A 25,670-nucleotide genomic window follows, 5' to 3' on the forward strand; every position below is an offset into this window, starting at 1 on the left:
TTAAGAGATTACATTTCAAAAACTTATCCTTATCCCAAAGTAGATCCTCTTTTCCTTAATGGAAGCCTAGCCATCTCATCAAAGGAGTAACTTTTAAGCAACACACACATTTTGATAGAAAACAAAACAAACAGCAAAAAAAAAAAAATGTTTTTCTCACAGGCCTAAGTAGTAGAACGCCTGCCCAGCAGGCATGACGTGTCAAAAAAAAAAAAAGTGGAGCCTACTGAGAAGTTTTGAGTCTTTGGAGGTGTGCCTGTGAAGTGTATAGAGTAACTCCAGACCTCTTCTCTCTTCTTGGCCACGGGGTGAACGACTTTGCTCTGCTATACGTTCCCTCCATCCAATCCTATCATGATATCCTGTCACTCCCAAAGCACTGAGAAAGACCAAAATCTTTACAACTGTGAGCTAAAATAGCTTTTCTCTTTATAACTTGTTTCATCTCTAGGCTCTTTTTTTTTGTCACAGTGACAGAAAGCTTACTAATACAAGGTCCATATAACATGAAGAGGAAGGCAGGCAAGAGAACTAGGCAGGCAGCGGTATGAGCAAGACTTCAACCTTGCTATCACTTCTACTAAGATGGAGATAGAGTGTGTGTGAGCCAAGGAAGGCAGGTGACCTCCAGGAGATGGAACATGCAAGGAAACTGATTACCCCATAGCCTCCAGAAGAAAAGCAGAGTTTCAGACAATTTAATTTTATACTAGCAAGACTTACATTAGACTTATAACCCATAAAATGATGAAATAATAAAAGAACTTGGTTTGTGGTCATGTATTACAAATGCAATAGGAAACCAATCCACTCTTTTATTTTATTATTATCGGGGTAATGTATAGAGGAGTTAGTTACATTTGCCAGATAGTAGGTATATTACTTCTCACACATTGATACCCCTTCTCATGTTTTTGTCCCCATTTCCCTCCCCCTCCTAATCATTTGTTTTCCCCCTTTTCCTTTCCAATTTCAAATAAACAAATAAACATATATATAATATACCAGGTAACAAAGTCAGATACAGTAACAATATGAGATTAACCAAAGGGCAAAAAAAAAAAAAAGAGAAGAGAAATAACACAGGTGAGGAAAAAGTGAACGCAGCAGGGGATACATTCGTGTGGTTCTTCTGTTATCACCCCTGTTGGTTTAAGCCAACACTCACCATTTCATGTCTATAATGTAATGACTGTAACAGACAATGAAGTTCATTTCTAAGGGACATTGGTTATAAAACTCTTCCAACTTCCTAAACCAAACATGGGAGTTTAAAATTGGCAAAAGCTAAGAATTCTAAGGCTGGTTCTCAAAATAGTGAGAACTATTATAACCTAGCTACTTAGCCTTATTTCACTTGTCAGTTATGATCATAATCATAAAACATAGCTGTTTAGCTAAACATTTCTTAAATAGAGAATCAAACTACAAGCTATATGAAATCAGTGAATGTGTAAAGTTTATGAAGATTACAGATTGAAGCAAAGTAGTGAAGACTAAGTCATTTTTTTTATTCATTAGTATTCATTTCTATTCATTAGTATCTACAAAAGAAAACCACATTCTGACACCTAATACTTTCTCAATTGGGTTGTCATGGTAGGATTAACAAACATACAGACAGAGCTCATTATTGTTTTATTTAGACATTTGAACCATTGCATTTTGCAATGGAACTGTATTCGTTTAAATGTTCGTCATGTACAAGAATAAAAAATAAACAAGCAGAAATTAAGTCTTTCCTGAAATTTCCAAAGTTTATTCTGGGTTGTAGTAATGGGAGGAAAAACTTCAGGTTTTTGTTAGCTGTTTTATTCATACTTACAAATGGAAGGTGTGTCATAGAATATCACAGAACAGGCATTCGTTCAATCTTCTTATACACACTTTTTGGTTTAGAAATATGTTTTTCAAAAAAGAAAAAAAAAGAAATATGCTTTTCAGTCATTCGCTATTTCTGTGGTTTGTTTTGTTTTTTGTTTTTTGCCAGTCCTGGGCTTGAGCTCAGGGTCTGAGCCCTGTCCTTGGACTTTCTCGAGGCTAGAGCTCTACCACTTGAGCCTCAGCACCATTTCCAGCTTTTTTCTATGCATGTGGTACGGAGGAATTGAACCCAGGTCTTCATGAATGCTAGGCAAGCACTTTACCATTAGGCCAAACTCCTGGCCCCTATTTCTGTCTGTTTTGTACAAATAGGAACATCTAAAATTTCACAAAATCTATATCCAAAGTGCTGATATAGTGATTATGACTGTTGCATGTCTGGATTTATTGTCTTTATTAGTTCTGATTGTTTTTCATGAGGTTGGTTTCATTCAATGCTGATGTTATACAGTACAGATATTATATAGTATTTATTTGGAAAAGAGTTAACTCAAGTGTCTACTTAGCAGCATGCCCACAATCTCATGAATTCTCATCTACAGCTCAGGCTAAGTATGAAAGTGTGCTTGCACAGTAGGCACAAGTCTGGTAGATAAATGCTTTGCATATTTTTAGCAATGGTGGCCAGGGAACATTGATGTGATTGTGTAACAGTGGAAACTCTCTGGTCAGGGAAGTGGCCTTATTAGAAAGGGAAAGCCTCTGGGGTCCCGTATCAGTCTATTTTCTTGTAGAGCTTTCTGCTAAGCTGGGCATGGAGGGAAAGAGAGGGGGTCTCTGGAGCCATCCAGACTTGACTGTTACTAACCACAGGTTCATTGATCTTTTCTACCTGATTTAAGCATTTTGAGAGTAAAGACAGCATTGCATTGGCTTTTGCAACTCCTGTGGTGCATGGCTTGTGACTGAATATTTAGTACATGCTTATTAACTCAGTGAGTGAAATAATAGACTTCAGAGATGCCAACGGCCTGTTTTATTAAAAATATATTGATACAAGCTTTTAATGGCAACTTGGAAACATAGGCCATGTCTCCCTAATGGCAAACCACACATATTGGCAGAGGACAAATCAGTACATATGGTAGAGGGTGGTGGTTATATCTTCATATAGAAATTGGTAGCATCCTTTCTCTCAGCCCTTTTCACTTTTGTTTTCAAACCATTCCTTTCTACCATATTGAGAGGAGGAGTTACGACTAGACACCTGTAGTTGTGAGAGCAATGGGATTCCAGCCAGTGTGCACTTTCCTGGTTTCCTACTTGTGCCTAGACAGTGCAAATGGAGGGAAGCAGACATCTGAGCATAAACTACAGGGTTTATTTCAGAAATATTATGTGCAGATTTGGTATTCCTAATCATGTCACTCCTCCTCGTTATGACTAATGTAGTTTTTTGAGCATTGATTATCTTTTTGCATTGTGCTGAACTTCAATTTAGGCCTTCATTCTAGGAGGCAGTTATTTTTTTAGCATGTTAGTTTATAAGTGCAGTGTCTCTTAATTAATGTCACCTTTTCCATCATTTTCCCCCATCTCTCAAAACACCACTTATCCCCTCAAGTTAGCTGGTTCCTATATACATTAAATATAATGACTGTTTTTGTCCTCCCTTCTCCCCATTGCCTGTCCTCACTGCTTCCCCCACTGACTTCCTACCTGACAATATATGTTTTAGTTTCTTGGTATTCATTTTGTTAAACTGTTAGTTGTTCAGAGAAGTTATACCACTGAAATCCTCCCCTGTGTATCATACTTTAGTCAACTTGTTTGTATAAATATGCATATGACTATATATATTTATATATGTTGATAATTTAGATCTGAACTCCACAAATGAGAGAAAACATATGTCCTTTGTCTTTCTGAGTCTGGCTTACTTCATTCAATAATTTTTTTCCAGGTTCTCAATTTCCCTGCTGATGACATATTCTCCATGATGGATGAGTAAAATTCCATTGTTTATAAATACCACATTTTCTCAATGCATTCTTCTATTGTAGAGCATCCGGGCTATTTCTGTAACTCAGCTACGGTGAATAGTGTAGCAGTGAACATGGGTGTGCAAGTGTCTACCAAACCCTGAATTGCAGTCTCTAGGACAAATGCTCGAGAGTATTATCACTGTATTATAATTGGGTAGTTTTATGTTTAATGTTTCGAGGAACCTCCGAATTGCCTTCCATAGTGGTCACACTAGTTTACGTTCACACCAACAATATGAGGTTCTTTCCCCCTTCCTCTTCATCAGTATTTGTTGTTATTTGTATTCCTTTTTTTTTTCCTCTGTGTCAAATTGAGTCTCAAAATCAGGCTAGGTGTTATCCCTGGGCTTTTTTTTTTGCTTAGTGTTAGTACTCTAACCCTGAGCTACAATTTTTTTGTTTTTGTTTTTTTGTTTAAATTTTTTTGTCAGTCGTGGGACTTGAACTCTGAGCCTGCATGTTGTCCCTGAACTCTTCAGCTCAAGGCTACTAACCTACTCCTTGGGCCACAGCAGCACTTCCAGTTTTCAGGTGGTTAATTGGAGATAACAGTGTCAGGGCCAGGTGCAGTGGCTCACGCCTGTAATCCTAGTTACTCAGGAGGCTGAGATCTGAGGATCAAGGTTCAAAGCCAGTCTTGGCACAAAAGAACCTGAGACTCTTATCTCCAGTTAACCTCTAGAAAACTGGGAAGTGGGACTTGGCTCCAGGGAAGGGCAGTAGCCTTGAGCTGAAGAGCTCAGTGACAGCACCCAGGCCAAGTTCAAGCCCCATGACCCACAAAAGAAAAAAAAAAGAGTCTCACTCTTTTTTGCTCAGGCTGGATTTGAACCTTGATCCTCAGATCTCAGCCTCCTGAGTGGCTAGGATTACAGGCATGAGTCACCGTGCCTAGCTGCCACAGTTTTTGATGGTTAATTGGAAATAAGAGTACTCATTACTTTTTGTGTGTTTGTGTGTGCTGCTACTGGTCTTAAACTCAGGGCCTATTTACTGAGCCCTTAGGTTTTTCACTCAAGTTTGAGAAGTCTCATCTCTATTACCTATCTAGAAGACCCAGAAATAACTCCATGTATCTACAGCCATCTGATATATGGCATAGGAGTAAAAAATATACATTGGAAAAAAGTCTCTTTAACAAATGGTGTTGGGAAAACAGGACATTCATAAGCAGAAGATTGAACTTGGATCCCTATCACCTTGAACTAATACCAATTCAAAATGGATAAAAGATCTCAATGTAAGGCCTATATCCTTAGAAGTACTACAGAAAGGAGTAGGAGAAACATTATAAATTATTGACTTTGCAGGAACTTCCTGAATAGAATTCCCAGGGCTCAACAAATAGTAGTGAGAACTGAAATATGGAATTGCATCAAGCTAAAGTGTTTCTGCATAGCAAAGGACATAGTTATTAAGCAAATAGGACAACCTACAGAATACCAGAATATCTCTACCAGGTATCCATCTGTCAAGGGCCTAATATCCAGAAAATAAAAGGAGCTCAAGTAACTAAATTCCCAAAGAATCAATAGCCCAATTAATAAATGGGCACAGGGGCCAAATACAGATATTTGTTTGATGGTTAGAATTCTTATATCCAGAAACTTATATAAGGACCAATAAAATCTTTATTAGCTTGTACCAGTTAGGATTCTACTGAGAGCCAAACAGGTTTTGCTTGGGTCTTCCCAAAGCCTTCCAAAGCTGCAATCTCATTCTCCATAGCTGGGCAATATTTTGCATATTCCAATGCATGATTGAAACTCAGATTTTACATGTTGGTTAACATTTGACAGCTACATCCAAATCGTGTTCTTTTTTTTTTTTGCCAGTCCTGGCCTTGAGCTCAGGGCCTGAGCACTGTCCTTGGACTTTCTCAAGGCTAGAGCTCTACCACTTGAGACTCAGCACCACTTCCGGCTTTTTTCTATGTATATGGTACCGAGGAATCGAACCCGGGTCTTCATGCATGCTAGGCAAGCACTTTAACCACTAGGCCAAACTCCCAGCCCCCAAATCGTGTTCTTATTGAAGGATTTGTGTGAAAGGCAAACTACATTTGGTTATTTAAATAATTTTCTTGTGAATGAGAAAGATGAAAAGTGCATGCTAAAGAAAGCTGGTGATTCTGTACCAGAGTTGTTGGAACTATGGCACTATTGATATTTCAGCCCAGATGGCATGCCTTGAGTCTTGTAGGACATTTTGCAGCACCCCTGGCTTCCACCCACCATATCCTAGCAGCATCCTTTAAACTCCACCCAAAGCCACATACCAGCAGCCTACCCTTACCCTTACCCCCACCAAAGGTCGCATATTTGTAGTAACCATCAACCCTGCCCAAATTAGGAGAATGGAAAATGTTTCTGCCAAATGTTCTGTGGACTGGAAGTGGGGGGAGGGTAAAATGGTTTCCAGTTAGAAACCAGAGCTCTAAACCCATGATTGAAGAGCTTTGCCTGGCACTAGAATACATATATGATGTTCCTCTTGTGGCTCTGAAGTCCAGTTTCATGAAGTTTCAACATTTTGACTTGCTGTGCTAGGTATGAATGATAATTAAGTACTTCATAGATAATTATTAGATAAATATAAGTATGCACAATTCCTTCTTTTCTATAATTTGTAGCCAGGATAAGATTTAAGTATTTTTAGTTGACAATTGTAAAACCAGTGATAAGACTTTAATGATGAACATTTCTCTTTATTTTAAAAATAGTACCTGCATGGTGTCTACTTTCAAACTTTCCCAAGAGCTCAAATTCACCACCTCTCTCTAAATATACCACCTCTCCCTAAATACACCATTTTCTATCTTTTAAAGCCTGGGAATACAGAAATTAATGACAACTGAGAGCCTTAGTTTCTGTTTTAATGCCCTCTGCACTGTAGAGGGCCACTTTGCTGAAATCAGATGTTCCTGGTACCTTTGTTCCTGGCTCCTCTTCCTTCTTCCCAGCCTCCCTACCTAGTTTGACAGGGGCAGCAGCTCAGGCAATCTTCCTCATTTTGTCATTGACAGCTCTTTTTTTTTTTTTTTTTCCTGGCCAGTCCTGGGGTTTCAACTCAGGGCCTAAGCACTGTCTTTCTCAAGGCTAGAGCTTTGCCTCTTGAGCCACAGCACCATTTCCAGCTTTTTCTATGTATGTGGTACTGAGGAATCGAATCTGGGTCTTTGTGCATGCAAGACAAACACTTTACCACTAGGCCAAACTCCCGGTCCAGTCTGCAGCTCTTTTTTAACCCAGGCCGCCAAGCTATAGGTGTCAGGACAAAAGTCTCTTTGCAGATGATTTGAGAATTTTGATCCACTTGTGAAATAAACCCTGTCTTGGGGTGCTCTTTATTTCTAGTTGTCTTATTTGCTAGCATATCTACTCTACCTGGTTTTCTTTATTTTGAAACCATGTGCTGACCTGATTGCAATATTCTTAGCCTATATGAGTTCACAGCTATGCCAGGGCTGGAGCCGAACTTTATTCATTGTGTGGCCCTTGGCTGAGTCTTGGAAAGGAGGTACCAGCCCTATACCATATTAGCACTACAGGAAATCAGAATAAGCTGAGATGTTCATTGATCTTTAAAGCAGTATTCCTTTTTCAAATAAAATCAGTATTTGAGGTTTAAGAATGTAGAAAATGTAACTGTAATCCCTTTATACATTATCCCAACAACAAAATACAACAGAAAAAATGTAGAAAGTGCAGTATGCTATCGAGTTGGCTTCTGAGATACAAAAAAATCAACAGTTGTCGAAAACTGATATTTGCTAAAAGACTGGTGTTTTATTGGTAATAATACAACAGTGCCAATTTTTCAGTTATCCCAGATGCCTCCCAGTTATATAAAATGTTAGCATTAGGGGAAACTGGATCAAAGGTATAAATGAACTCTTGGTACTATCTTTGCAACCTTTTTGTTTTATAAATCTAAGATTATTGTGAAATAAAAAGTTTAAGGGGCAACATATTTTTACCCAGTGATTTGGGTTACTTAACTGTTTCTTTAGCAGTTGACATTGAGGATTTGATTCAGGAAAGAATAGTAGTGGAGTATATAGCTTTTGCATGCAGAAAAGAATCACTAAGACTATAGCTCATCTGTATCTCTAGGGAGAGTAGCTACTCATAGATTAGTGTACTTGCCTGTGTTATTTTCTGTTCTATAAATTTTTAAAAGTAAGTATTGAGCTTAACCCTGAAGGAAGAAAAAAGGTGAAATAAATGTTTTTCCTACCCTCAAAGGGCACATGAACTGGAGTAGGGGAATAAATTTGCAGAGAAATAACTATTAAATAATGTAAGTGTACTGATAACAAAGAGAAGGCATATTAATGCTTTTCTAGATGGGATGATCATTGAAGGTGACTCACTGTTCTTAGAGGCTGAGTTGTTGTTAGGACGAAAGTACTGAGGAAATGTGAGGAAAGGGAAAGACCTGTGTGTGGTGCATCCTGGGAGCTGGGGAGCTAAGAGTCTAGGGGAGAGAGAGATAGGAGTTCATAAGTAGGCAGAGAGTGGAGCAAGATGAAGCTGGATAGCTTTGAGGGAGAAAATAGGACAGAATTGAGGGAGCTGCTTTTGCAGAGCTGAATGGAAACAAAGGTAGAGATTCAAATAAATATACTTAAAAATGACAAACCGCTGATTGATAAGAAACATGATTTGGGGTAAGGGAATGGTAGTTACAGGCATCGTGGGAATGCTAGCATGCTACTGAATGCTCTCTTCTTTGGAGAATGGCTTGAAAAATTTAGACTTATGTGCAGACTTATATTAGATGTAAGAGGTTAGTATCTGGCATGCACTTGAACCATGCAGAGAGGCTGACAGCCAGAATGAGCTGGACCTTGTTCGCACTCCATTATATGATTGCAGACTGTGGGGGAAATGATAGCTATCTCATTCTTCTTTCAGAAAAGTCTGCATCACATTTCAGAATGTTTCATTGGTGGTTCTTGCAGGGGTTCAAGTACACTTCCTCTTTTCCTACTCAGCTAAGTAATCTTGAAAGGCAAAGAAACAGATTTACTTCCATTTTGGTCTTGCACTTCTTACTGTTTATTTACTGTCTTCATGTTGAAAATATCAGAGTTTACTGACTTAATGGGATATATCTGGTTGTTTCCAATATCTAGTTAGTAAACAGAAAGAGGAGCCTGAAAAAGCTTCACATTTGTTATGTTACTAACAGGGCAACTGGAGTTAGAAGATGGTAACTTTTGTGAGTTGCTTAATGATTATTCAGCAATGGAAGGGTCTTACTCAGTTGTGACTGGCAGAGGAGCAACAGTGGCTCCATATCAGCAGACAAATAGTAAAGATTTGAATATTGACTAAAATTCACCACAGCCAGAGGGATTCCTAGCTACATATGTAACCAAAAAGAACTTAGCTACCCAACTAATCATGAATGGATGAATTCAGCAAAACAAAATTCAGTCTGCTCGTGCAAGGGTGGTTTTGATCAATTGAAGGCAAACATTCTTCTGTATTGAATGCAACTCTGAGTGACTAGTAAAATGCTGTATATTCTTAAGAGTGATACAAAACAGTATTGTTTTCTTGTTCCTTCTTTTTTTTCATTTATTTTTATTGTAATTAATAGAAGAGTTACATTATATTTGCCAGATAGAAGATGCATTACTTCACATACATTGATACCCTTTCTCATGTCTTGGTCCCCATTTCCCCTACCCCCACCCCTACCCCTCATCTTGTTTTCCCCCTTCCCTATCCCAATTTCAAATAACCAAATACAAATATATCCAATATATCAGATAACAAAGTGAGATACTGTAAAAATATGAGATAACCAAGGGACAGCAAAAGAGATGAGAGATAACATAGTACATTAAGGACAAAAATCACTCATTATATGGCTTTTGTTTCTATATCCGAGAGTTATCCTCCCTCTTTCTAAAAATACTTGTATAACTACGATACACTAAATCCTCATTGGGAACACAAAGATGAAAAAGATCAGCCGTCTTTCTTTATGTAGGTATTTGTCAAAAAAGGACACACCCTTGAATATAGTTATAACACAATTGATAGATTGCGCTTTGCCAGATGCTCATAGAGGGAGGGGGAAAAAAGGTTTTGTTCAAGTCATCTGAGCCTTTCTCCACTGTATGCACTTTATCTTCAGAGTATTTGGTATGTACTGCAACTGAATAAAGCATGTTTGGAAAACAGCGAAAAGAATATTAAGTCCAGAGTATAGTATGAGCTGGAGAAGAAAGATAAAGAGCCTGGAGGTTGACAGGGACAATTTGAAATGTCACTCCAGTTGTACTCTCCTTTTCAAAGTAAATAACAGACACTTTTGTATTTTTGTACTAGCTTGATTCAGTGAAATGGAGAGTAATAGGATAAAGATTTTCAGTTGATTCATTACATATTTATGCTTAATGTTAGTAAATAAACACATGCAAAATACCAAATAAATCACACACTCGGATTCAAGGGCATAACTAGGCCAGACTGGGGTATATATAGCCATCTACGTAATTTCTTATCTGGAAATTTCCAAATGGTTAGCAGGAACATGACTAATAATCCTACAAGAGAGAGACTGAAAACTTCCTTTCTGAAAGGAGAAACTATTAGCAGTTATTTTAATCCTATAGCAGCGACCAAGAGTCACAAGAATTATCTGTGTAGACATCTGTATAATGGAGGAAAATTTCATTCATTTGCATACATAAGATCAAAAATTATGACAATTGTGGTGAAAATGTAAATGTTTTATATTCTTCCATCATTCTACAAAGTTGTTGAGCTTACTTTGGAGAATATACAAAGTCAATAACAAGTAAATGATCAGAATCAGCAGAAATATAAATTAGACTGAAAAATCTACAAGGGGAAAATAAGAACAGCCTAGAATGCCCTGATAGCTGGGAAATATATATATATATAATTTATATATAATAAAATAGAAAATGTATATATGTAATTAAATGTGACATGTTTTGTTGTGTAGAGAAAAAATTTTCTGAGAGAGATGGTGGTTTTTTATCTATAACACAAGAAAAAAGATTTATTTTGCATTTAGACATCTAGATAAAAATTCATTGTAGACTCAGTCCTCCATGTTGGTTTCCTTATTTCCCTAAGACCAAAGTTTTTCTAGATAGATTAGGCTAGTCTTGAACTCTTGATCTTCCTACATTAGTTCTGAGTATCATAGATGTATGCTATCACACTCAGCCCAGCCTATTATATTTTGAGAAACAATTTTATAAGGCATATATGAGGGCAATTTTACTACAGATTTTGAATGCAAGCTTAAATTGGCGTTTTATGAAAAGACCAGTGCTGATGTTGCCCACTCCAGCTTTATCTACATTATTCTCACAGGAACTTGTCTTCTTTGAGTACTCATTATTCATAATGATTTATTTTCTGGTGAAGTATTTGTCTTCTACAAGAGTGTGTTTCATTTTCTTTTAGCATCTTTACAGCATTGCATGTGAAAATGGATATAGGCCTTTGTGTGTTCCAGTTTTATGATGAAGTAATAGAATTTGTAGTAAATCCAAGTTCCCCAGAATCCATTTGGGAAAACAAATGATTGCTTAAAATGAACAAACGCTTGTTTTTCAAATTCCTATTCTCAATTCAATCCCTAGCCTCTACCCAGGAAGACATTTTGCTTGTCCATCATTGTCAATTTTTGTGTTCTTTGGTTATAAATAACTACTGGAACAAGTATCAGACTACATTTCTGTAGCAATTTTCAAAACTCAAGTCACATTCTTTCAAAAACTTTGTGTGCTTTTCTAGTAAGAAAGATTTTTTTAACTCACTTGAATCTGGTTGTATTGTCCAGTATCATCTTGGACCCCACACAGTTAAAATGAGTGAAAAGAACCCTTTTTCAAATCATTAAAGTTAATAATAATGTTCTACTGGGTTTGTTAGATAAAGAACTCAGTATATCTTAAATTACCCCCAGTTCTAGTACATTTTTTGATATTTGTTTTTGCTTATCTGAGCTGACCATCAAGAGATAGACACAATTGCTGATAGTTTGTTGAATTAACACAGTTTTTTCAAAGAACATGAAAAAGCCAGTGGCTTGGGCTTATATTCCTTGCTACTTAGGAAGCTGAGACTGGGATCAAGGTTCAAAGCCAGGCCAGGCAGGGAAGTCCATGAGACTCTCCTCTCTAAGTAACTATCTAGAAAGCCAAAATGGGGCTGTGGCTCAGGTGGTAGAGCACCAGATTGAGTGGAAAAAGCTCCAGGACCCTGAGGTCAGGACCAAAGTCTTCAAGTTGCAAATGATTCAATAAAAAGTTCATTTGTTTCCTCTTTTTTCACTTTCATCCAATGTGTAGTAGCAATGCTTTACACATGCTGAGCAGTTGGTGAGTGCATTTGTCATCCATGTTATATGTTCTTTGAGATACATTTCTGAATGACTTCTTCCTCTCTTTCTTACCTCTCTTTCCTGACAGTCTCCCCATCAGTCTTAGACTCTGGTACCCTTTCCTATATGAGGCCCCTGCATGTACTGAAGCTCCATGTCAGCCATCTGCTCTCTGCTCCCACCTGTTTGATGGCACCTGCCTTGTCCTGGATTTTCTGATTTCTTGAGAGGTTGTATATTCTTATTTTTAGTTTTATTTTCAGTGCATCTCATCAGAAACTTCTCATATCCCTTTTACACACACGTATATGCACACATGTGCACACAAAGCCTGATACTGCTTTCCTACCTTTGGTCAAGCCTCCCCAACCTGCCATACCCAGGCTGTTCTTCTCTAACCCCAGCAGACACAGTACACACATGAGGATCGAGCTGTGCCTTCTTCATCTGTCTTCCTTCACTTGGCTTCCCTGACTATCCTCAGCAGGCTTTTCTAGGACTCCAAAGTCAGAAGGCCTCATGCCCTTGGTCTTTGTATCTGTCTCAGGTTTTCTATTAATACTCTGAGTCCTGAGCTGAGCTTGAACTTGTTTCTCTGGTTGCCATACCACTAACCAAGGTGCTTACAAGGCTGGGATTACAGAAAGGGTCCTTTTGCTGCTGCACTTGCCAAATTCTGACTCAGGTCCTCAGCAGTGTCCTTCTGCTCCTTGGGTCTCTCTGAACTTTTTCCTGCTGGATGGACACCCTACCTCTTCCCAAGGAAGGACTTTGCCTTTTGGGCTGTTCCCTCTACCTGGACTTGAATTCTGCTCTAAAATTATATCACATTGAACTATAGTGACTATAGAACTATGGTACTAAAATAATCATTGGCTGATTTCAAATCTAACCATCTGAATGGTACATGTAATGATTCCTGAGTGTTTTCCTTATCTGTAAAGACTCACACTGAGTAATAGATAACAATAAACCTATGTTTGATAAATTCATCAAAACTTAAAATGGGAGGGATTCATTTTCTATTTATTTATTTATTTATTTATTTATTTATTTATTTATTTATTGCCAGTCCTGGGGCTTGTACTCAGGGCCTGAGCACTGTCCTTGGGCTTTCTCAAGGCTGGTGCTCTACCACTTGAACCACAGCACCACTTCTGGCTTTTTTCTATGTATGTGATACCGAGGAATCAAACCCGGGTCTTCGTGCATGCTCGGCATGCACTCTACCACTAAGCCAAACTCCTGGCCCCAAGGGATTCATTTTTAAGAAGACAAAATGAGTAAGAAAATCAAATTTAAAAAAAATCGAATATAGTTAATTCAAAGCAATGGCTGCCCTGCTGGGTTTTTTTTTTTTTTTTCCTATTTGAAATGACCAAAGAGGAAACAGCAGAAAGCCCATATTTAGCTCTTGGAGGAAGGAGTGTTTTTTCCTCCTGAAGTGATTCTTTAGCTTATTTAGGATTCTAAAAGATTTTTTTTCCCCCTCGATGGCCTTGTTTTGTAGAGAGTACTGTCCATGAGTTCCAGGATGTGGGTGGGCAGCAAAGCACGCAGTGATGTTTGGGACATGCAGTAGCCCTCGCCATTAGAAAGATGTTTGAGATCCTAAAGAGGAAGTTCAGCTCAGAGCAGTCCTGGCTGATGGGGCCAACAGTTCGGAGCACTGCTCTTCTCTGATGAGTCCTGATCCTCTGCTAGTTACTCTGGAAGAGGTAATATCTCCTGTGCAAACACAACTTGTGCAGGCACAACAATGTAGGTTTAACAAAGTAGTCTATGCCTGAAATCACAGCTATTTGGGGAAAAGGTTAGTTAGATCCTATCTCAGTACATAGCCTAGGAATGTTCTTATCATGAGTGCATTTCCAGCTACTGAGGAGGCACAGGTAGAAGGGTGGAAGTCCAGGGCCAACCCCGGGCAAAACCACCAGACTCTATCCAAAAAATAACTAAGGTACAAAAAGTCTGGGGGCATAGCTCAAGTCAGAGTAACCACCTAGCAAGTGAGCAGCTCTGAGTGCAAGTCCCACTACGGCCAAAAATAGAAAATCATGGAGAAGCTGACATAATTCCTAAATTTCAGTTTAGCCAACACTTTTCATTGTCCTCAATTTTTTCCCCAGAGCATTTGATTCCTATTCACTTTGATTAAGTTTTATATTTTTTGTTATTTGTTTAAGTGAAGTTTTTTTAAAGAATTTATTAATGTTGATTTTTACATCATATTTTAAATGACAAGTTTAACAAACAAGTGTTCAAGGAGGGAATCTCTATTTACAATCATTGGGACTTAGTATTTAGAATTTAATCAAAATTAGGCTAAGGGTTTGTATGTCATAGAAGCATATTAATTTATGAAATAAAACATAGAGTCATAGGTTTTTATGTCTATATAGTTATGTTTATATTTCCATTACCATGTCCATAGTTTTGGGTATGCAGTTATTGAGTTAAGTGAAGTTTTAAAAACAGCAAATTGAGGCTGGGTATTGGGGACTCACATGTATAACTCTAGTTTCTCAGGAGGCTGAAATCTGGGATTATAGTTCAAAGCCATCCCAGGCAGATAATTCTGAGAGATTCAGGTCCACTTAACTGGTAAAATTCTGGAACTGGAAGCATGGCTCGAGTGTTAAAGAGCTAGCTATGAGCAGAAAAATCTGTGTGAGAAGCCTTGAATTCAAGCTGCATCACTGGCACATATGTGCATCATGGCACATACATCATGGAAAGAAAAGGAGTGAGGTAATCTGTAAACTGGTATCCATGCTAACATATATGTAGCGAATCTTTGGTAGGATGCGTGTAGGGTTGTGAGTATATAAATACACTATGAAGCAAGTTAATGCAGTTAATGTTAGGAAGAAATAGATATATTTCAATTAATAATTTTGTCTCTTAACTTTAGAAAGATATTATTATTTGGTCCAATTATCAAGAAATCTAATAACAACAGATGCTGGAGGGGATGTGGCCAGGAGGGATCACTACTACACTGTTGGTGGGAGTGCAAACTCTTCCAACCACTATGGAAAGCAGTATGGCAACTCCTCAAAAGACTAAACATAGAGCTCACCTATGACCCAGCAATTCCACTACTTGGCAATTACTCAATTATCCAGAAACAAGGACATACTAAATCCACTAGCACAATGATGTTTATTGCAGCACTATTAACCATAGTGAAGATATGGAACCAACCCAGATGCCCCTTAGTAGATGATTAGATCAACAAGATGTGGTATTTATATACAATGGAATTCTGTGCTGCCATCAGAAAGGATGACATCGCCCCATTTGTAAGGAAATGGAAAGATGGGGAAAAAAATCATATGAAGTGAAGTAAGCCAGACCCAAAGGAGCATAGGCTCCATGGTTTCCCTCACTTGTAATAATTAGTACATATCTAGGACTCTCTTAGCAGAGGATTACAATAGTTCAAAATCTAGGTTACATAAGGTCATGTAGAATGAGACTAAATGAAAGTATCTCTAGGTTATGGAAGCAAGAGCCATATAATGTGTGATTGTTGTTCTTAATATACTATGTTATTTCTCTTCTTTTTTTTTGCTCCTTGGTTAATCTTATATTGTTACTGTATCTGACTTTATTACCTAGTTTATTGTATGTACTTTCATTTGTTTATTTGAAATAGGAAAGGGAAGGGGGAAAACAAGTGGGGAGGGAAATGGGGACAAAAACATGAGAAGGGGAATCAATGTGTGAGAAGTTATGCACTGACTACTACGTGGTGAATGTAACTGTAACTAACCCCTCTATACATTACTCCGACAATAAAAAATAAAAAGAAAGATATTATTTGGTCCAAAAAGAAGTCTAACAAAAAATGAACAAGTGTGGGTTTCTTCTCTACATAGGTTAATATGAGCCTGGGTGAGTCTGAAGGAAAAGAAGAGAAAAATCTAGATGTTTGATAGTTAGAACCTTATAGTAGATATGTTTTTGGTATCAGACCAAATGAATCACCAAGACTTGAAGAGTGCTACTTCTGGCACTAGGAACTACCTTGAACAGTAGACCTCAGAGAACTCAGATCATTGAGGAAACGTGCAGTCTTAATCCCGGCAGCTGATGGCTGGGTAACTTTGGCATGTGGGTGGATCTGAAGTCATCAAAAGAGCTTTGGCAAGAAATCAAAGTGATTTGCTGGAGATGATTAGTAATTGTGAGTAATGGTTGTGGGGGGCAGAAGGAGGGTGGGAAGAGAGAGAGGGAGGAGAAGAGAGATTTTTTTTAATGCTTTTAACTTTGGTGATCTGCTAATTCAGCAGTGTCCACTAGCACTTCAGCTGTGCCTGGCTGTAATCCAGTTAGCAAGGATTTTAGGGGGGGATCAGCCCTGGGCTCAATCTCCTTCATCAACCCTGTGACCTTATTTATGCCAGTGGGACACTGGACTTAACTCTAAGTTTTTTATTCTTTTTTTTTTTGAGGACTAAGTTAGGCCACATCAGTAAAGAGCTATTTTATTCTCCTGAGAATCTTATTCATTAATACAAAGATTGGACTGAGAAGTTTTTTTCTTCTTAACATAATGAGCTGGAACACAGAACACAGAATGAACAGATAGGAAGCCAAAAGGCCTTGCTTTCACCTTCTCCCACTTCTGAGACAACTGGACTGAATGAGCTTGAGGCTTTCCACACTGAGAAGGGGCTTGGTCTCTGCTGATTGTGCAGTGGGCAGTGAGTGTTATCTAAGCTCCAAGGAGCAATGTAGAAAGAACTAGAAAGGCTTACAGTGCTTGTTTTAGAACATGAACCTGTGGGAGGGGTCCTTTGTGGAAGACACATGGGTAAACACATCACTTACCTAGAGGGACAAGCACAAGAAGGACATCCCACTTCTTCAAATACTTTTACCGTCTTATAACTCAGAAAGAACATGTGTACCTAAAATCAACTACTGCCTTGAACTAAATCATCTGGTTTTTAATTTAATAATCAATCTTAAGTTTAAAAGTGTAGGAGACTGGTAATCGAACACAAAGACTCATTCTAACATAACCTTTATTTTATTATGATAAGGTGTTACTGTGTTGTCTAGGGTAGCCTTGATCTGCTTGGTTCGAGAATCCTTCTGCTTCACCCAAGTGGCTGGTGTTAATTTGTGCATCACATCTGGCTTGTATAAACAATATTGGGTATGCTTTCTTTGTATGTGTATGTTCCTGATTTGTAAGCATTCTTGTATATAAACTTATATTTACAAATCTGGTACAGGATTGTACCTAAGGCAAATATCTTAAAGCAGAATAGCTCAGTTGTTTTTGCCTAATTCCCTCCAAAAATATGCCCTTTTACATCCTTCTCAAACTATCCTAATGCTAACTTTGTTCTTTACTTATAAAGAGACTGTTTATGTGTTTAATGTATAGTATTGTTCCATTTCTGTTTCCTGTTTTTTTTTAAATCTTTTCTCATATGAGTTTATAAAGATGTCTTGTCGTTCATCATTTCCTTTCTAAGAAGTCAGAGCTCGAAAAACATTAAGCTTAGGCTGCTTATGTACACTTCCCTTTTGACTACAGTGTATCTATTTCTCCATATGAATGTTTAAATTTTTACATAATATAGATTATATACTTAGTACATATTAATTCATCTTTTAAAAAGTTGTGTACCTTTTTGCCATGGTTTCTGTATGTGTACTTGCACTCACAAGTGCTTGTGTTTGTGCATGTGTGTGAATGTGTGGATGGGCATACACTCATACACAGGTTTTCCCTCCCTTCCCCTCACTCCCTTCTCTTTCCTTCCCTTTCTTCCTTTTCAAGATAGGATTTTGCTATGTAGTCCAAGTTGGCTTCAAACTCCCGGTCCTCCTCCTCCTCCTTCTCCTTGATAATCTTAGGGCTTGAACTCAGGGCCTGGGCACTGTCTTTGAGCTTTGTCAAGGGTAGCACTCTACCACTTGAGCCACAGCACCACTCTGGCTGTTTCTGTGTATATGGTACTGAGGAATCTAACCCAGGGCTTCATGCATGCTAGGAGAGCATTTTACCACTAGGCCACATTCCTGGCTCCCAATCCTTCTTCCTCATTCCCCTAAGCATTGAAAATGTAGCTGTGTACCAACATGCCCAACTGCACTTTAAAAAGAATGAAAGAGGGATCTTTGTTTTTTCCACTTGTCTAGCTAAGTTTCCAGCATTATATATAGAAAGTCACTCTTTCTCTATTCATTTGACACATGATTCCTGTGTTACCTGTAAATCGTTCATACATAGGCATTGATTTGTAGACTGTTATTTCATGATCTGTGCTAATAGCCATTTTATAAAATTTTGTAGTTTTAGCATATGTTTTAATATCTTTTTAAAAGGCTACTTTTCCTTCTTCATTCTTTTAACATTTTGAGCAGTTAATTTTTCCAGTCAACTCTCATATCATTTGTCAAGTTAAGATCAGTTTTATTTTTCACTGTTTTGTTGTTGTTTTCGTCATGATTTCCAACCTCACATAAACGTAGGGCATTTGTCCCTACAAATGAAATGGGTGAAACCTGAGCAACCCTAGCACCTTCAAGTGAAGTTCTTCTTTCTCTGAGTTTCTCCAGTTTCTTCCATCTAGCAAGTGATATCGAGCTTTGAGGAGGTACAGAGCTGTATGCTGGAACCTCTGAGGACCACTATAAACCAGTGATATAACCTTTGCCTGAAATGATACATTTTTCTGCCCCACTGTATCCTCATCCACCTCTAGGAAAGTGTGTCTGTTTTGGAGACTGAACCATGGCTGTGTGTATGTTTCACATGTGCTAGACCACATCTTCTCGTCTTCCCAACATTCCTGGGCTCTGATGGTTCTGTGCAGGCATCCCCCACTGAGGGACTTGAACCAGTGACAAACTCATTTTAAAGAACTGCAGTAATACCACAAATGAAGTCTAAATCCTTTCCCCTCTGTTCTTCTTTTTTAAAACAAGCTGTGCTATTATTCCTCCCTTTACATGACAAAGCCATGTTTTGTTTTTTTTTTAAAGAGGTGGTGGTTTGAAACTACTCTTAAGGGAAACATGTTTAGTACTGTAATATTTTGAACCTGAGTCTTGAGAAAAGAGACTATAATTAAAAATGGTGTTTTCTGAGCCACTTTGTGAATTTGAGGAGGTGTGGTCACCCATATTTCCCTAAGGTCATAAAGAGCCCACATTTAACAAGTCGCGATGAATTCGGTCCTTTGCCCTGCAATACCTCAGAAGTTCCTGAGCAAACACTGGCTTTGCTCACTGATGTTCTTTTCTCAGTGTATTTTGTTGAACCGTATAGTTCAGGTCAATAGAAAAGAAGTCTACCCTACTGTTAACACCAGCCTAATTGAATTAACATGCTAATCTCTAGAAGACCCGCATCTCAGATTGGAATCTCACTATTAAAAATTGTCTTCCATCCACAGGTGCTATTGGGGTCTAAGAAAAGACACATCGTATACCTGAAGCACTCTTCAAGGGATTTGCTTTATATGGACTTGAGATTTTTTTTTCTCGTAAAAATTAGAAAAGGTCAGCCATTCCTACAGAACCTGATGGATTGCCAGGGTTCATATATGGAACTATGAAGACCCAGGGCTGTTCACTCGGAGGTTCTAACAGGTCTAATAGTAAGATCCTGTACCAATATTATTGTATGAAAAAAATGAGTATTTGTAGGCACTCCCTTCACCTTGCTATTATTTAATGATATATCTCAATTCTAAACTTACCTATAAAAACAGGTTTATTTTTATTTTCAAAGAACAAAGTAAGTAAGTAGAGTCTGAAGTCTAGAGAGGAAAAAGAAGAATGGCTGGACATGGACACAAAATTTCTTTTGAGGTAGTAGAAGTGTTCCAATACTTGACTATGTTAAAAATTGTATTTTATGGGGCTGGGAGTTTGGCCTAGTGGTAAAGTGCTTGCCTAGCATGCACAAAGATCTGGGTTCAATTCCTTGGTACTACATACATAGAAAAAAGCTGGAAGTGGTGCTGTGGCTCTAGTAGTAGAGGACTAGCCTTGAGAAAGTTCAAGGACAGTGTTTAGGCTCTGAATTCAAGCCCCAGGACTGGCAAAAAAATGTATTTTATACATTTATGTAAAATCATTTAGTTGCATTTAAAATGTATGAATCTTACGCTATGGAAATCATACCCCAGTAAAGCTATTAGTTTTTTAAAGAAGATATACATCCTATAACTCTCAGAAAGTCAAAATTGTAATGTTGAAAAGCTGCCAAACCTTTAATTAGTGAATCAAAGATGAATTGCTCGCATTTCCTGGATTCCCCTCATGGTGGGAAGAAAAATGATATCCAATCTCAAATCAAACACCAGAAAACTGCAGTAGACATATTAGTATCCCTGTCTACACAAGCAGGAAATTAGACTTCACAATGTTAAGATAAACTTGTCCAAGAGCCACAGCCAGCAAGAACTAATGATAGTGTAAACCAGGTCTATCTCCAGCTGAAACCCATAGATGTGCAGCTACCTGTGTCATGCACCCTTATCACTCTGAGTGAGCAGCCCTTCTGTTGTCTGACTGGAGGTCAGTTTCCTTCTCTTAAAGACAATAGCAGACTGTGTTTCCAATATTTTCACCAGAATTTTTTATTTTATGCTTGAGATCCATGAAAAAGTAAATGTTGAATTCAATCCATAAACCATGCTAATGAAAGGTAGGTGTTTTGTTTTTTGATGTTTAATAAAATATATTTATTATTATTATTATTATTATGAGATGGGAGGTCTTGCTATGTAGCTCAGGCTGGCCTGGAACTTCTGTGCTCAAGGGACCTTCCTGCCTAAGCTTCCTAAGAAGCTGAAACTACAATTATATTCCCAGGCCTGGTTTTTGATGCATTCTTTTAAGCTTTTAAAATAAAACTCTTTTATTGTTATAAAGGTGATGTACAGTGGGGTTACAGTTATAGGCAAAGAGTACATTTCTTCTTGGACAATGTCACCCTTTCCCTTGTTCTTTCCCAATTTTTCCCTCTCATCCCCACCTACAAGTTGTATAGTTCATTCTGAATAGAGTGTCTAGCGGGTACCACTGCTGCACTTATTTATCCTTTATCCCTCCATTTCTGTGCCTTCCCTTATTCGTCCCATTTTCATGCCTTTTCAAAGTGGATTTATACATAAACAATTGCTGAAGTCTGGGTCTCTGTGTGTCTCCATCTCTCTCTTCAACTAGATAGTTGCATAGATTGATGGGTAGATAGAGATGTAGGTAGTTAGGTAGACAGATAGACAGACATATAGTCAAATAGATAGTAAGATAAATGGATGTTTGTTGGGGATTCTAAATCTACAAGGTGAGACATGCTATAGTATCTGCTTACGAACTCTTGAGGGCCTGGTCACTGTCACGCCTCTTGTACATAGTTCTAGATCTCTTGATGGCTTACTGAGAACTTTCCTCGCTCATTTTGTGAAATATTTCTGGAAAATTATAACCTGATGTAACAGCAATTTCCAGATTTGACTGGAATAATCTTTCCTTCTTCAGTTCTTTCTTGTTATCTCTAGTATATATTTCTCTTGCCATTTTCTTCATACCCCTCCCAGAAAACTGAGTCCCTCTGCTTTCCTTAGGTTCTTGGCTACTCTGTGGCAGTGTATATTTTGCTCTCTGCCTTTATAAACAACCCATATTCTTTTTTGTCTTTCCTCTTTTTTTTTTTGGTGGGTCATGGGGCTTGAACTCTGGGCCAGGGCACTGTCCCTGAGCTCTTCAGCTCAAGGCTACCCTTGAGCTAAGCCCCACTTCCCGTTTTCTAAAGGTTAATTGGAGATAAGAGTCTCAGGTTTTTTTGTGCCCAGGCTGTCTTTGAACCTTGATCCTCAGATCTCAGTCTCCTGAGTATGTAGGATTACAGGCGTGAGCCACCATGCCCGGCCGCAACTCATATTCTTGTCTTAGCTTTTTTCATGCTTTTTCTAGAATATGTCCATATTCTCTTTGACCAATTAAAATGAAATTTAAAAATAAATAAATACTGGGCACTGATATTTATATCTGTCATCTTAGCTACTCAGGAGGCTGAGACCTAAGGATCACAGTTCAAAGCTAGTGCCAACAAAAAATTCTGAGAGACTCTTGTCAGCAATTAATCAGCAAAAAGCTGGAATTTGAGCTAAACTTGTAGAGCTTCAAGGGCCTGAGTTCAAGTTCCCCCTGCACAAAAAATGTTAAACTTAAAAAATAACGAATAAACAAGAAATTTAACTCAGTACCATGCTAATAGAACATGTCCATAGACCAAATGCTCTTGATTTTGGACTTCTGTGGTCTCTTGGACTGTGGGAGACAGCCACAATAATGTTCATGGTCAAGGATTACATTTGGGAAAATCCAGAATGAATAAGGTGATGGTGAGAATGGCAGTCATGGTGTTTTATTCTCCGACTACCAACATCTCTACAAATGAGGAAGTAAACAGAAACTTCTGCTTCTATGTATTTGGCAATAGTAGCACTTCTTAGGTCATTTTGGAATTCTTGTTCACATTTCAAAATCAAGTTCATTTGCAGGATTCCTTGAATCCCTCCTTATGTGCTGTGAGGTGATGACATGCCAGAATTTGAAAGCCATTGAAGTCATTTAAGGAAACTAGCCATGGCCTGACAGACAGAATAGGTTATAATTGTCTCACTGTTCCAGTGCACAGCCTGCTCTCTTGTGAACTAGAATCACCAGCCTTGTCTGGCCTGTGTTCACTTGCAATGCAAGGGCCTTCTTCCTGGTTTTGCTTTGTAATCTGTGGTCCAGAGTCCTCAGTCCAAACCACTGGGCTGGGCCACCCCGCTTATCAAACTTCCAACAAAGCATTGCCAGGGACTAAGGGCAGACTGTTGTCACAGACATTTTACTAACATCCTTTTCTCTCTCTGTTAGTCTGAGTTTTATGTAAGTCTGCCTAAATTTAGACAGTCCTGATATGTCCTGCGAGAATTTTCTGGGTTTTGTTGTTGTTGTTGTTGTTGTTGTGTGGTGGTTGATATAATTTGTTTGGTCCTGGAGTTTGAAATGAGGCCTCAGTCTTGCTAGGCAGTCACTTTACCACCCAGCCCATTTTTTGCTTTAGTTATTTTTTCAGATTGAATCTTGTGTTTTTGCTCAGAGCCAGTCTACAACTTTGATCTTCCTACCTATGATTTTCACATAGCTGTGATTACAGATATATCATACTTAAGTTGTTAGTGAGATGAAATCTCATAAACTTAGTTGATTTTGATGTTCAGGCTAACCTCAAGTCTTAATCTTCTGATCTCTGCTTCCAGGGTTGCTGAGATTACAAGTATGTGCCACTGTGTCTTGAGAACTCTGTTTTAAAAGATTTCATTACATCTATAATCTGTTATCTCTTTTGTAGGTCTACATTTTCCCCCAATAGATTTGTACAGAGGAATTTGATTTTGGTTTGGTTAACAGATACATTTGCTCTGTAAAGAATCTTTTCAAAAGTATTACATTATGTCAATGGAGGCATGACAGTCATCAAATTTTATATCAATTATCTATTGTAAGTACAGTAATAAAGATGGCTAGGGTTCAGGATGGGTTATTGTACATTTATAGACAAGTTGCAGTGATTCAGATGCCTTACTTTGTCTCAAAAATCAATGTAGAAATGTTAGCACTAGGTGGTAAGAAGGGTGATTTTCTTTGTGCATATTATATGTGGTCCTGGAATATTTTAACATTAAATACAACTCTATGGGATTTTTTTTTTTGGCCAGTCCTGGGCTTGAGCCCAGGGCCTGAGCACTGTCCTTGGACTTTTCTCAAGGCTAGTACTCTACCACTTGAGCCTCAGCACCACTTCCGGCTTTTTTTCTATATATGTGGTACCAAGGAATCGAACCCGGGTCTTTGTGCATGCTAGGCAAGCACTTTAACCACTAGGCCAAACTCCCGGCCCCAACTCTATGGGATTTGAACCTGCTTGTTTTCACATTAGTGCAAACAAGTTTAACTCTGAGTCAGTGTAATAAAGTATAACTCTGTACTCATGTGACAGTGAGCACTCAAAATAAGTTGCACCTATGTCTTACTCTATTTCCTTCTAGGAAGTAGGCATTGTTCTTTTTTTTTTTTTTTTTTTGCCAGTCCTGCGACTTGAACTCAGTGCCTCAGCACTCTCCTTGGGTTTTCTCAAGGTTAGAGCTCTAGCACTTGAGCCTCAGCACCACTTCCCGCACTCTACCACTAGGCCAAACTCCCAGCCAGCCTTGTTCCTTTCATAGAAGAGACTGTCTCAGTGATCTGATTAAGTTGCATAAAGGTTTTGGAAGTATACTGCAAAGACAGAATTTGAATCCAGGGTTTGTCTGGACACTGTCATCAAACTGCTAATCATGCTAATCATAGGTCTTAGTTGTGACACAAATGGTAGGCCCTTAGTTCAAACTCTTAGTGCAGCCCTATATCTCCAAGAAAAAACAAAACCAGAGAAAGAGGGGGAGAAAGGAAGGAAGCAAGGAAGGAAAGAGATGAAAAATAAAAATAAAACTACCATATGATTCAGCTTTACCATGCTTGGGTATGCCTCCACAGTTATGGAATTCTGAATACCTGTACAGGCCATGTTCATTCCAGCACTATTCACACTAGCCCAGCCATCCTATAGCAAGTGCATCAGGAAATGTGATATGTTGTATATGTGTATGTATTCGACATATTCCACCATAAAGAAGAATTAAATATGTAGTTTACAGGGAAATTGAAATCATCATGTTAAAGGAAGTAAGTCAAAAGGACAAAGGTCACATGGTTTCTATCATATGTGGAAGTTTGATCTAAAAACTTACACATAGACACACAGAGGACCATATACATACACACACACACACACACACACACACACAATTGTGTGTCTGTCTGAGGGGATTAGGAGTTAGGAAGGAGGAAAAAGAGGGTGAACAATAAAAAATGTGTTACATCTATTAATGATGACCCATTGGGAGCTATTGAATGATAAGGGATTATGAGAATGGTAAATGTGAGATTAAATGAAGGAATCAGTCTAGTTAAAATATGTGCACATGTGAAATACCACAGTGAAACCCCTTGGACAATTAAAATACACTAAAAAGAAAAACGAGTGGCAGGGCCTGGGCATTGTCCCTGAGCTCTTTTGCTCAAGGCTAGTGCTCTGCCACTTTGAGCTATAGCTCCAGTTTTTAAGTAGTTAATTGGAAATAAGAGTCTCATGGACTTTCCTGGATAGGTTGGCTTCAAACTGATCCTCAGATCTCAACCTCCTGAGTAGCTAGGATTATAGGCATGAGCCACCAGTACCTGGAAATGGTTGAACTGTTAACAGTGAAAATGTACAGATTCACCTTTGTACTAATGTAGGAAGCTGCTTAGCTGTGTGGAAATCTTAGACAAATGGATGCTGTC

At 38.3% G+C, this 25,670-nt stretch overlaps 1 protein-coding gene across 4 annotated transcripts in view; it reads left to right on the plus strand.

The window, feature by feature from the left end:
• The window catches only part of Cacnb4 (calcium voltage-gated channel auxiliary subunit beta 4), a 244,120-nt gene that overhangs the window by 165,469 nt on the left and 52,981 nt on the right, over positions 1-25,670 (plus strand). The gene's annotated exons all lie outside the window — the stretch shown is intronic.

This window comes from Megascapheus bottae, chromosome 12 (assembly GCF_031878675.1).
Source record: "Megascapheus bottae isolate mThoBot1 chromosome 12, mThoBot2.hap1, whole genome shotgun sequence".
Lineage (NCBI taxonomy): Eukaryota > Metazoa > Chordata > Mammalia > Rodentia > Geomyidae > Megascapheus > Megascapheus bottae.